Source organism: Rhinolophus ferrumequinum, chromosome 4, assembly GCF_004115265.2.
Source record: "Rhinolophus ferrumequinum isolate MPI-CBG mRhiFer1 chromosome 4, mRhiFer1_v1.p, whole genome shotgun sequence".
Classification (NCBI taxonomy): Eukaryota; Metazoa; Chordata; class Mammalia; order Chiroptera; family Rhinolophidae; genus Rhinolophus; species Rhinolophus ferrumequinum.
Window position 1 is genome coordinate 45,397,742 of NC_046287.1, and position 12,762 is coordinate 45,410,503.

The following is a 12,762-nucleotide window of genomic DNA, read 5'->3' on the forward strand; positions in this document are numbered from 1 at the left end:
ATAATTGGCAAACAAGCTCAGAGAGGAGAAGCTGGCAGTCCTGTCGAACTCCTAGTGGTTGGGAATGAATGAAGGGATGGAGTGCATCCTTTCAAGTCAAGGAAACCACAGATGAATTCCAACGATGGTTTGTGGGGGGTGTTTTCGAAGAACCCATGAGGAGCCCTCAAAGAGAGTCAGCTTTAAATATCTGCAAGCATAGAAAGCATGAACCCATTTTATGACCTTACCTGTAAAATAAGAACATTTCCCTTCTCCTCTGGGTGGGTTAGCAAGGAAGGTTAGTAAAATTCCAATAAGGAAGCTTGAAGAGGGGAAAGAGAGCCGTGCTCCCTTCTGCTATTGAAAGGGGTTAACCCGCTCCCAAGCCCATCTGTGGGATAGGACAAGACCTACCATTAAGTTAACTTTGAAGCTGTCATTATTTTATGTGATCTAACATTTTTATTTAAAATGGAATTGAGACTGTGATTTAAAGTAACTATAGGACCATTAAATATGTAAGACAAAAGTCTTGTGACATGCTTTAGTTTTCATTGAGAAGCAGGGAAGAACATATCTGAATAAATTTTATTTATTTGTCTGAGAAATCTATTCATTTTAATAGATAATACATTACATGATTTAAAATAAAAATATGAATAATGTACACTTTTTTCATCTTGCAAAACTGAAACTCTGTACCCATTAATCAATAACTCCTCATTTTAGCCCCTGGCAACCACCTTTCTACTTTCTGTCTCTATGAATTTAACTACTCTAGGTACCAAGTATACGTGGAATCATACAATATTGTCTTTTTGTGACTGGCTTATTTCACTTAGTATAATATCCTCAAGGTTCATGCATGTTGTAGCATACGAGGTCTGACATTTAAGTTCACAAACTCATCCTAAGAAAAAGTGCTACGTATCTCATTGCTGAATATCACTACAGTCACCTTCGAAGTACTCCCCTTGGGAAACTATGCACCGATGCCAGTGCCTAGTCCACCCTTCAAAGCAATTTTGGAACTCTTTTTCTGGAATGGCCATCAGAGCTGTCATCGTATTACCCTTGATGTCCTGAATGTCATCAAAGTGTCTTCCTTTTAATATTTCCTTTATCTTCGGGTAAAGAAAGAAGTCATTGGGGGCCAGATCAGGTGAGTAGGGAAGGTGTTTCAATACAGTTATTTGTTTACTGGCTAAAAACTCCCTCAGAGTCAGTGCCATGTGAGCTGGTGCATTGTCATGATGCAAGAGCCATGAATTGCTGGCGAAAAATTCAGGTCGGCTAACTTTTTCATGCAGCATTTTCAGCACTTCCAAATAGTAAACTTGGTTAACTGTCCATCCAGTTGGTACAAATTCATAATGAATAATCCCTCTGATATCAAAGAAGTTTAGCAACATCGTTGCAACAAGTTCAGGAACATCATTGTCAGACTTTTCCCATACTGTATTTTTTTTCCCATACTGTATTTTTTTTCCCCATACTGTATTTCACATCGTTGTGACTTGTAACTACCAATTAGCACTTCCTAATCCCATCACGTTTGTCACCCACCCTCCCAAGCCTTCTTCCTTCTAGCAACCATCAGTTTGTTCTCTGTATCTATAAGTCTGTTTTGTTTGTTCGTTTATTCTGTTCTTTAGATTCCACATGTAAGTGAGATCATATGGTATTTGTCTTTCTCAGTCTGACTTATTTCACTTAGTTTAATAACCTCTAGGTCCATCCATGTTGTTGCAAATGGAAAGATTTTGTTGTTTCTTCTTTTTTTTCTTTTTTATGGCAGAGTAATACTCCATTGTATAAATGTACCACAGCTTCTTTATCCAGTCATCTATTGATGGGTACTTAGGTTGTTTCCATATCTTGGCTATTGTGAATAGTGCTTCGGTGAACATAGGGGTGCATATATCTTTTCGAGTTAGTGTTTTGGATTTCTTCAGATAAATACCCAGGAGTGGAAATGCTGGATTATCAAGTACATCTATTTGTAATTTTTTGAGGAACCTCCGTACTATTTCCCATAGTGGCTGCACCAATTTTCAATCCCACCAACAGTGCACGAGGGTTCCCTTTTCTCCATATCCTCACCAACATTTGTTGTTTGTTGATTTATTGATGATAGCCATTCTGACAGGTGTGAGGTGATATCTCAGTGGGGTTTTAATTTGCATTTCTCTGATGTTTAGTGATATAGAGCATCTTTTCATATGTCTGTCCTCTTTGAAGAAATGTCTATTCATGTTCTCTGCCCATTTTTAAATCGGATTTTTTTTGATGTTGAGCTGTATGAGTTCTTTATATATTTTGGATATTAACCCCTTATTGGATATATCATTTGCAAATATCTCCTCCCATTCAGTAGGTTTTCTTTTTATTTTGTGAATGGTTTCCTGTAGAGTGCAAAAGCTTTTTAGTTTGATGTAGTCCCATTTGTTTATTTTTGCTTTTGTTGTCTTTGCCCAAGGAGACATATCTAAAACAATATTGCTAAGACCACTCTCAAAGAGTTTATTGCCTATGTTTTCTTCTAGGTGTTTTATGGTTTCAGGTCTTATATTTAAGCCTTTAATACATTTTGAGTTTATTTTTGCATATGGTATAAGAAATTGGTCTGGTGTTTTTTGCATGTATCTGTCCATTTTTCCCAACACCATTTATTGAAGAGACTGTCTTTACCTCACTGTATATTCTTGCCTCCTTTGTCATAGATTAATTGACCATATAGGCATGGATTTATTTCTGGGCCCTTTATTTTGCTCCATTGATTTATATATCTGTTTTTATGTCAATACCATGCTGTTTCGATTACTACTGCCTTGTAGTATAGTTTGATATCAGGTAGTGTGATACCTTGAACTTTGTTCTTGTTTCTCAATGTTGCTTTGACTTTTCAGCGTCTTTTGTCTGAACCAGAAATTCTTAACTGAGGTTATGCCATCACTGAGGGTTTCTTTTGGTCACCAGAGATTCTTTTCAAGTATCAGATTAGAGTCCTCAAATATCTCTTTTTCTATCTCATTCTTTGGAATTCTCATTTCTGGTGGCACAGACAAGTAATAGGAAGAAAACTGGTGTTCCAGGAATGGGACTCAGTTCAAAGCCGTGGGCAGTGGTATTTCCATCTGTGCAGAGAACATCAAACAAATAGTTTCTCCAGAGGTCTCTCACTCTCTTCCTTGGCTTTTTAAGAAGTCTTGTGAAAATATCACCCAGTGTAAGTTCATCTGAACATTCAGAAATCACTGTGCTTTCTATGTTCTTCCACATGTACTTAAAAATGCAATACATACCTACTGAAGCGTGAACTGTTATAATAAGTTTTCAAGGAAAATATGACTTCATCCATGACCCAATCCCCTTCCGCAGAATGAAAAAGACTTTATAGTGTTCACTCCCAATATGATTTGCCGTCTTTCTTAGAGCCAGTAAGTTGGGACTGTCTTCCATGTCACTTGCAAATGTCTGGAGAGTGTACTGTACTTGAAACCTCTTTTAGCTGCCTCAACAGGGTAGCAACAACTAAGCTGGAATTCAGGCCTCCTGACCAAAGGCATCCAGTCTTTCTGCTTGCCATCAAATGTTTCTTAATAGCATTTTTAAAAAGGATCCAGAATTATGCATCTATATAAAGAAGTAAAAATAACACAAATAAATCTACTTCCCCAGACTAGGATTTCCAGGTGGGAATTCCTGCCCATTCTCAGGATTTTTTTCACTTTCCTGTTCCCGAATCCTGAGATATAAACTATTTTCTATTCTCCACGATGAATCATTTCCACAAAGTGACGGCCGATACTACCAACCACTTGGGTTCAAGGAGCCGATTTTCCTGATTTCCCGACCAACTTTTCTCAGGATTCGAGAATGGGAAAGTGAAAAGAATTCCTGAGAATGGGAAAGTGAAAAGAATTCCCAGGGTTTCCTGGGGTAGGAAACCCTACCCCAGACAAACACTAATTATTTTACCCCAACAGAATCACAGCAGGTATTCCTTGTTCGATTGGGTTTTAGTTTTAGGGATTATTCCCCGTCTTTTGAACCATCAGTTTTTCTCCTCTATACTGGATCATTTAAAGCATGTACATATCTGTATATGCTGTAATATCTCTCATGTTCTATTCCTCACTCTCCTTTATAGCCAAAGTCCTTGAAGGAGTTGTCCACACTTGCCATCTCCAATTCTCATCTTCTCTTCACAATTTCTATTTCAAAACCTGGGAATAGTTCCTCAATGCTGTTTTAGAGGGCATGTAGAGGTTCATCTCTACAGTGATGATTTGTACCATTTCCACTGATGCAACTTTGCCATTTTGTTTTAAATCTAAAACTTCATAGTGTCTCCAAAAGAAAAATCTGCATTTGAAAAAAGGAGTTGGGGCGTGCTTCAGGTAACAAGACCTTTAGCTTCTGAACACACAGTCCCAGATCTACCTTCTATCATGTCTTTAAACAAAGGTCTGACTCCATAGTGGTCTCTCCCCAGGAATACTTTCTTATTGGCAGTATCCAATAAAATAAATGCAGACACCCCATCCAACATACAAATTATTTGCTCAGTTCCTCCTTTGTCCTAAAAATGAAGCATTATCTCACCATTCACTCTGGTCTAATAATAAAATTCAAAATGGTATTGCATCTCCTTATGGTTGTAGATTTCACCACTGTAACAGAGCCACTGAGAAATAAGCATATTTCTTTGTTCGAATTGGCTGCATTCCAAACACGTTGTCAACCACCACCAACCGGTGAAATCCGAAGTGGCAGTTGGTGTATCCATTGACATTCTGAGGACGAAATGCATCTGGACATCTGTGCGCAATCTTCATAGCACTCAGACACTAATCGGAGAGACAATTGTCACTGCCCAAAAGGGCCCAAATGGCACACATGCTGAACTGGAGTTACAGGCTCTCTGGGCAGAAGCAGGTAGGCTGGAGGGAAGAGTGGAGGCAAGGGCTGTGGGCTGTCTCCATTGTTTGTTTTTAATAGAAACATATATAGATATTGATAGTCTTTTCTTAGATAAATGCTAGCATACTGTGCATACTTTTCTCTACCTTGCTTTATTTTCTCTCAACAATATGCCCTAGCAATTACTCGACTATTGCATATAGAAATTTTCCTCATTCCTTTTTACAGGTACTTAGTAGTACCTCATTGTATGGATGTTCTGGTACATTGTAAGGGGGAACAAGGGTACTAGGAAAGACTGGAAGCACGGGAAACCTTTTGGAAGAGGAGGTCTTTTATTTTGACAACCTGTGGGGGAACTTCAGGGTCCCAGAAGAGGCTGACATGATGGTGCCAACAGAGAGATGATCAAACATTATTAACACAAGATTGCTGGTGGTCTTACATAATAAACCTTTTTGTTCTCTGAGTTGAAGAGGAGCAGTAAGGATTTGAAGTAAGAAATAGGTTTTCCCTTTCCCCCTGGACTTCCTTATTTTATACACCCTCTATTATTCCATTAAGTTTTAAAGCAAGCCTAGAATTAACCTAGCGTACAGCTATCTTTAAAAGGAGAGGAATCTAACAGAGTATCAGGGAAATCCTGCTTTTCTCTTTGTGAAACCACTTTACTGATTGTTGCTATTTCTCCTCTGACTACTTCTGGAATCAACTCATTGGGGAGATGAGGTGTCCCTTCAGAAGTCTCTGAATTGAGTAGAAATAACTTAACTCCAAAGCCCTGTTAATACACTAGATCCCAAAATTTACTATGTAGTCTATTTCCGATCTCTCTTTATGTTCAGTCATATTATCCAATAAAGCTTATTAAAGACAGTGTCTCAGTGAGTACTATATAATAGCGTAGCTGGCAACATAAATATATGCAAAACCCTCAGTGGAGTTAATAGAAGAAAAAGTCAGGGAAATGTTTGCTCTTCTGTTTACCTCTCTGTCAGCCCACTTCCTCACCTCTCCTCAAAGAGAAGGGTTGTTAATTGATTGGTCATACTCAATTGGCCTGGTCACATAGAGGATGGAATGACTGTGCTTTAAAAGGTTATTCACAAATCCTGTATGAAGAAGATTTTGAAACAGTCTTGAAAAATAACAAAAGTAGGATTAAACAAAAATAGAAACACATTCCTTGTTTTTTGATGGGACCGATCACTATCAAATGTCAAGTCTCCCCAAGTTAACATATAAATTTAATGCAATTCCAAAAAAAAATTCCAGTGAAATTTTTCCTGGCACTGGATCCTAAACTTCATATAGAAAAGTAAATAAGCAAAAAATACCAATGAACGTCTTCAAAAGGAAGAGCAATAAGAAGGAACTGGCCTTACTTCATATTAAAAGTTACTATGAAGACCCTATAATTACAACAGTGTGGTGTTGATGCCTAGCTAGACAAACTAATGGAAATGGTTTTAAGTACATATGGAGAGTTAGTATATGACAAAAGTAGCATCTTAAATCATTGAGGGAAAAGATTTAACTTTTAAAAAATGGTGTTAGCCCAACTGGAGAGTCATTTGAAAAAATATATGTTTGGATTTATGCCCCTTACTTTACATTAAAATATACTCCAAATAGATCAGTTATTTCAATGTGAAAAACGGAAAACATAAGTTCAAGAGAAGACTTAGGTCCATTTCTCTGTAACCTGGACATAAGGAAAGCCTTTCTAATTCAAATTCCAGAAGCCATAGAGAAAGATTAATACATTCAAATACATATCTAACACACACACACACACACACACACACACACACACACACACCCGAGGGTGCCAAAAACATGTATACACATGACTTGTATTCATCTTTTGTTACCAGTATATATTGAGTATTACAATTTTAACAGATTTTTTCCTTTCTTAAAATATGTATACATTTTTTTGGCACCCTCTGTATATACATATATACATATATATATATGTATATACATATATATATATGTATATACATATATATATATGTATATGCATATATGCTTTACCTTAGCAAAAACATCATAAGTAAAGTCAAAAGATGACAAATTGAAAACTGGGAGAAAATATTTGCAGTTTAAAGTACATGATATAGCTAATTTCTATCCTAGATAAATAACTCAAAAATATAGTATTGATAGATGCTACAACATGGATGAACCTCTAAAACATTATGCTAAATGGATAAAGTCACAAAAGATCACTTATTATACAACATTGATATGAAACATCCAGAATAGGCAAATCTATTGCTACAGAGAATAGATTAGTGGTCACCTAGGGCTGGGTTGGGTATGGGTGGGGGTTGGGAATGAGGGATGACTGCTGATGGGTATGAGGTTTCTTTGAGGTTATTAAAAAATGTTCCAAAATTATGGTGATGGTTGCACAACTAATATAAATATACTATATATCATTGAATTATATACTTCAAATAAGTAAACTTTATGATATGTAAATATCATAATAAAACTTTTTTTTTAAAGATAAAGACAAAAACCCAGTAGGAAAATGACCAGAAATGTTAAGAGATGGTTCACAGAAGAAGATGAAAGGCAAATGCCTTTCAAGTGTTTGAAAAAAGTGTTTGAAAAAATACTCAGCATCAGTCCTTATAAAAGAAATGCAAATTAAAATATACTGAAATACTCTTCTTCACTTACCAGATTGGCAGTGTTGGGAGACGGTCCCCAGGGTGTTTCTATATATCTAGTGACAGCTTTTGTTCTCAACTATCTTTTCAAAGATGTTTGTATAGCAAACATCCTGGGAGGACAAAAATAGTGTCTCCCTTTGGGACAGAGAGCAGATTTATTTCCTGACCAAGATAGTAAAGATAATATTTTCCTTTGCGGTAAAGATTGGACAGGTTTTTTAGCTGCCCCTTATAAGAATGAGGGGTTTCCTAAGTTTGGTGTTCCTCTGCTATGACACAAATCCACCGGGGCTCAGCATCCACCTGGGCCACTCCTCCTCATCCCCTTGGGACTTCGGGGGCAAGTCGAACTGATGCCACATGAAGCTCAGGCTCTTGCTGCACCGTAAATAATAGATTCTCTTGTCTGTGACCTAGAAATCTAATGTCTTCTGGCAGCACCCACAAAACCATATTCGTCTGACTTGTTAGTATACAAGGAGGGTAAAATCTCACACCCTTCCCAATTCTTGACCAGTAGAAATCTACAAACTTGGCAGCACACTCTGTTGATAAGCCTGGGGAGAAACAGGTATTCTTACACATTGCTGGTGGGATCACAGAAGGGCAAAACCCCTCTGGAGGGAAAATTTGGCAATATTTAACAAAATTATGTGTGCATTTACCCTTTGACATTGTGATCCTTCTGGAAACCTAGCTGAAGATACGCAAATACAAAGTGATATGCGCTGTGCTCTGCATTGTGAAATTATTTGTAATAGGAAAAGCTTGAAGACAAGTCCAACTATCTATCCATAGATGACTGGTTGAATAAATGAGGGCATGTCCACACATATACACATATGCAAATACTTATACATGTATATACATGTACATACTGTATGTATAGTATAAGTATGTATGTGTATATGTATATATGTATCTGTGTGTGTGTATATATATATATATATATACACACACACTATATGCTTATTTTGTGAAAAAATAAACTTTTGAAAACGGAAATAGTTACTTATAGAGGATGGGTAGAATGGGTATAGGGAATAAGGGTAGGAGCAAGAATTCTCTGAGTGTCTTTTTTTTATAGTTTTGATTTCTGAATCAAAATTTACATATTCAAAAATAAAATAAAGTCAAATAAGAAAAAACAAACCCTAACATTGAACACAGACACAAACAAATGAACGGAACTAAATATAAAATGTAATCACACTGAGAAAATTGAAGTAACTTTGGAACATAGACTACTGTAACATTTTCTACATAAACTCTAAGGAAAAAACTGCAAAAGTATTTTGAACTGCATTCGATAAGTTTATTGTTGGTAACGTTGTTTTTGTACTTTTGTATATTATAAAATATAAAAATATACTTTTGTATACTATAAAACAAGTAAAAATAAGTAAAAATTAATGTTATTAGGGATCAGAATTTCCAAGTTAAGCCAAGTAAAAAAGAACTATAATGTTAACTTTGAATTGCACCTATCAATATAAACTGAAATATATGTAGTTTTAATTCAACAAACATTTATTGTATACCTACTGTATGTGTCAGGCATAGGAGATATAACAATGAATAATAAAGGAACAGTCACTACGATGATATTTATAGGAATATATATCAATTTCATAATTGCACAAATAATTACAGTGGAATTAAGCCTAGCATTTTGCCAAGAGTTTACACCATTACCATTCAACATATGAAGTTCTCCAGCCTGAAAAGCAGCCCAGCCTGAAATTGCAGCCTTATGGTTAAGCCAAAATACTTAGTGCCCACTTTAAGAAAGAATAGGTACTCAGAGTGAGGGGAACTTGTGCCTGAAAAGAAACAACTGGGATCCCTCCACCTGTGTGGGAGTATCAGTTTTCTAATGAGAGGAATTAAATGCACAGGCCTGTGTCAAGATGCCCAGGTTTGTACTGACAAGCAGTGGTGCCTGCCTTTCCCAGACGTGAGAAATGTTTGTATCTTCCAATCTCCTTCTAACAAGAAACATCCTGCTTTGGAGCAAAACAAAGTTGTGAAAGAAAAGCATAATTTCAAGCGAAGTAAATTTTCAAGGGAAATAAATGTCCAGCAGGACCTTGAGTAAAAAAATAGTGTCACTCATCAAGATTGGTCTGGTTAGTGCCAGTGACTGAATTTATTTTTAAAAGCATTTAATGTACAGATGCTACATCTAAGCCATTTGCTAGTTGTGAGTAGTTGCCAGTAGAGAAATTATGAGCCAGATCTAAAGCAAAAGAACTCAAGGTTGAGCTTAAGTAGATGCCAGTCTTGCAGGGTGTGTAAAGGTGAGATAACCTCTGAATATGTGCCATCTGTTTCCTACTTCTTTGTAAAGCTCTGTTACTGTGAAAATTTAGTTACAAAGACTAGTACCCATGAAAGGTCCACAAGTGGAGATAGGAATCTTCCTTTCTTGTACAATATGATAAGGAATTTCAGATTTCTGGTTTTCTGGCCTATTGAGGTGTTTGCCATCTAAAAAGTCACTTAGTGGTTGAGTCTAATTATCAAGGGAAACAACTGATACCTAGAAACTGGTACCAAATGAACCAGGGTGGTCGCCAAAGGAAAGTGACTACAAACTCAACAGTTGGTTTAATTGCATGTTTTAGCCACGTCATAAGCAAATTGTAGCCAGTATTGGACATAAGCCTAGAAGTGACTAAGAATGCAAAGGGCAATATTAGGGATGGGGATGGGTACTTTCTAGGCAGTGGTGTGCTGATAAACATTTAACAATAGATTCTCTGGGAGAGTGGGAGTCGAGGAGGCCCTGATTGTAGTGTTTGCTGCTTTCCATTGTGTAAGTATTTCCGCAGGCTGATTTCAAGCTACCCAGGACTTAACAAACAGCTGGCAAGATTCCTGACAATTTAGCAATTGATTCTCATAAGCCGTTTCTATCTGGCCTCAGCAAACCATTGCTTATATGTACCATAGTTAAGAGGTAACAAGCTGTTTGTCAACAATCCAGAGCCTTACACTAAAAAAGGTGAAGGAAAATAGGAAAATTAAGAAAGCGTACATACGTTGAAATACGACAGTGCTCCAGCTCCCTGAATTCCCATGTTTCATTCCCATGTTTCGTTATTGGTAGTAATGTTGAAATATGACAATGTATAGCTCCAGCTCCCTGAATTCCCATCCCATTGTTGGGCAATTTTATACAATCCATTTGGAGGTGTTCAGAGAAGTTTTGCTTCTATTGTCTTTTCTCTCTTTACAGTTTTGGCAGGATTTGGTTGCAGGTAGGAGGGTATGCCCTAGAAGCATCCTTGACTATATTTTAAAGTGTCTCCACTCCCCTTGTTGGATTAAGGTGGTCACCAAGTTGTATCTGCTATGGTAAAAAGACTGAAGAGCTTGCCTACTATGTTCATTAGCACTCTGGGATTCTCGCTTGAAGTACGACACACAATTAATTTAGAAGGATATAATCAATGATTACCTTGGAAGAGAGAGAACATGTTATGGCCAGTAAGGACATTGATGAACCTCCAGGTTCTTTGAAGTCATAAATGTACTATGATTGTCCTTGATTGACAATGGTCTTGGAAAGTAGACTCTAAATAATTTGTACACAATTACTAGTTTTAATGTTTAGCAATTGGATATCTCAGTAATCTTAATCCAGGAGGTGGGGGTAATAAAGCAGAGCTGAGGAGGTCATTGGTAAATGTGCAGAAGGGACTATCTATAGAAGGCCCTGTGGGCCAGTCAGGTGGCTCAGGTGGTTGGAGTGCCATGCTCCTAGCTGTGTCCTACACAACTAGACTGAGAACAGCTTGAATTGGAGTGGGGGGTGGGAGGTGGAAGAAGGGGAAAAAAAAAAAAGAAGGGCCTGCTTGCAAGGTTGGCGGTTGGCTCTTGGTTGGATAAGAGGGTGTTCCCACTGTACCCCACTGATCGGTGTGGGCCATTGTACTTAGATGGTGCAAACAATGTGGTTTATGCTGAATACCTGGTTTCCTTCTGGGAATCGTCCATGCTACGCAGAGGGCATCTACGTGACCAGCCCCCAATAAAAATGTCGGTCACTGAGTCTCTAATAGCCCTTCTTGGGCAGAAACATTGCATACACATTTTCATTGCTGGGGGAAAAGTGTGCTCTATGTGACCCCTCTTAGGAAGTGTTATGGGCTGAATGTGTTCCCTTCAAATTCGTTTGTTGGAGACTCAACCTTGGTTATGACTATATTTGGAGATAGGGCCTTTATGGGAGTAATTAAAGGTTAAGAGGTCATAAAGGTGGGACACTGAACCAATAGGATTAGTGACTTTATAAGAGATAACAGATCTCTCTCTCTCTCTCCCCTTGCATACATGTGCGTGGAGGAAAGGCCATATGAAAACACAAAAAGAAAGCCATTTATAAGCCAGGAAGAGAGCTCTCAACAAAAACTGAATTGGCTAGCACCTTGGTCTTGGACTTCTAACCTCCAGAACTGTAAGAAAATAAATCTGTTGTTTAAGCTACCCAGTCTGTGGTATTTTATTAATACAGCGTCCCTTGGGAAGAGTAACCTGTTTTTCAAATTTATAGACTAGCATTCCAATACTTTATCGCATCCCTTTATTACTTATGTATATGTTCTTTCATGAGATTGTTACACATATTTTAAAGCTTTGATAAAAATGGTATCCAACTGTGTATATTTTTCTGCAACTTGTTTTTAGTTTATTTATGTTTGTTTCCCCCTCCATCTTTGTAGTATTTATACACATGGACATTTTTGCTCTAGTTCTAGAATGATGCAAAATACTTTCTAAAATGCAAATATAATATCACTTCCTGGGTTAAGATGCTTCAGGTTTCCCACCTAAAGAATAGGGATAAAAATAAAAAACACAAGCACCCACCTATAGAGAAAAGGACCAGGTATGGCAAATGGAGTTGCCTTTGAATGTTTTTGGATGGGAATCCCTGCATTGTTAAACCTTTTGATATCTCAAGAGAAGTAGAAAATTTGGAATTTTATATAAAAGCTGCCATATTTTGAATATAGTTAACTAATTCTTTTTTTTTCCTATTTTTTTTTAAATTTATCGGGGTGACAATTGTTAGTAAAATTACATAGATTTCAGGTGTACAGTTCTGTATTACATCATCTATAAATCCCATTGTGTGTTCACCACCCGGAGTCAGTTCTCC

The 12,762-nt window shown here is 37.2% G+C and overlaps 1 long non-coding RNA gene and 1 pseudogene across 1 annotated transcript in view; one reads left to right on the plus strand and one right to left on the minus strand.

The window, feature by feature from the left end:
- LOC117021265 (uncharacterized) overlaps nt 1-12,076 on the plus strand; it is a 31,889-nt gene extending 19,813 nt beyond the window's left edge. Inside the window, exon 8 of the long non-coding RNA XR_004422825.1 lies at nt 11,946-12,076. This is a non-coding gene — a long non-coding RNA (uncharacterized LOC117021265). The remainder of the gene's footprint in view (nt 1-11,945) is intronic.
- LOC117021260 (asparagine synthetase [glutamine-hydrolyzing]-like) lies at nt 3,977-6,581 on the minus strand (annotated as a pseudogene).
- Nucleotides 12,077-12,762: the final 686 nt, after the last annotated feature.